The sequence below is a fragment of the Penaeus monodon genome, chromosome 24 (genome assembly GCF_015228065.2).
Source record: "Penaeus monodon isolate SGIC_2016 chromosome 24, NSTDA_Pmon_1, whole genome shotgun sequence".
In the NCBI taxonomy this organism is placed as follows: Eukaryota; Metazoa; Arthropoda; class Malacostraca; order Decapoda; family Penaeidae; genus Penaeus; species Penaeus monodon.
Window position 1 is genome coordinate 19,692,128 of NC_051409.1, and position 1,255 is coordinate 19,693,382.

Below are 1,255 nucleotides of genomic sequence, written 5' to 3' on the forward strand. Positions count from 1 at the left end.
AATCAGTGGTAATGAACAAATAGTCTGTAAACGATAAATAGAAACAGCACACGAAAACGGCAGAAAATTTACCAGGATTAGTTCTCGTTTTCTTTGCCTCAGCTGAGCGATGACTACGGTGTCTGCTTCAGTCTGTCCGTGTAAGTCAGTGAGGTAGGATGTATTATTAACCGGGTGGAGTTGACGGGAGGCAGTGTAAGTCTGAGTCTTGAAAATTGTGTGGAGATAGATATTAGGTTCTTGAACATCATTTACAAACCAGTGGATTTAACTCATCCAGTATTTGCTTCCAAGGTAAGAGTATAATGTTAAGCACTATATTGAGTTACTGTGATTTTCGCAAATAATTGATATTTAAGGAGTGTACATCTCTGTTAAAGTAAAATAAAAGACCAATATTATTTTCGCTTTCTGTGTTATAGACGTCAAGTCCTACATTACAGGTAATGTGATAATCTCTAGGTTGTTTGTCGACTTGGTGTCATAGTCACTGTCTGTGACACCTCTAGCCCTGTGACACTGGCATTCTGTGACACCGCGACACTGTGGTCAGCTTTTGGGTGTTTGCTTTAGGAGAAGATTCGGACGTATTATTCATTCAGGTGTCAAAGTACCAATGGTGGATATGTGGAACGAAAATGGACTATGGTTTATTCCTATTTACCATTTCTTATTGCTAGAATAGAGGTGTTCAGACGAGAGCGACGCTGCATTCTATCCGGGAAGACTTGCCTCCGAAAGACAGAGTGAAGCGCGAGGGAAGCAGCGCTTCGGCGCGCCTTTCCTTGACCGTCGACCGCCCAGCGGGACGCCCTCTCGCAGGTGCGTTACTCGGCTGCCGACGATGAGCAGCTCAATAGGTAATGAGGCGCACTTGATGCCCAGTCAGTCGGTCAGCGTGACTGGCTGACACTGCGAGGACTAAGCATTCTTGTCAACGTACATTCAAGACAAATTACATTTTCCTTGATTGGATATTCATTCACATTATATATTTTCTTTAAGAAACGAGGAAACAGTAACAGATATACGTTGAACGCGTGCCACCGCCAAAATACACACATTTCTTTTTGAGGAAAAAAAATGTTCAAGTAATTTAGCAATTCGTAAGTATTACGAATATAAGAATTTGCGGCCTTGTGGTCTGTATATCTGCCTGAGTGTCCGTCTTTCTTTGTGGATAAAAAAAAAAAATGAAACAAGCAAAATTAGAAATGTATGAATAAACGATGAGAAAGACATGACAGAAAGTACG

The 1,255-nt window shown here is 41.4% G+C and overlaps 1 protein-coding gene across 1 annotated transcript in view; it reads left to right on the forward strand.

Annotated features, from left to right (window-relative positions):
- Window positions 1-143: 143 nt before the first annotated feature.
- LOC119588640 (actin cytoskeleton-regulatory complex protein PAN1-like) overlaps window positions 144-1,255 on the forward strand; it is a gene marked incomplete in the record, with an annotated part of 53,193 nt that continues 52,081 nt past the window's right edge. The window contains 2 exon segments of the mRNA XM_037937276.1: window positions 144-294; window positions 681-822.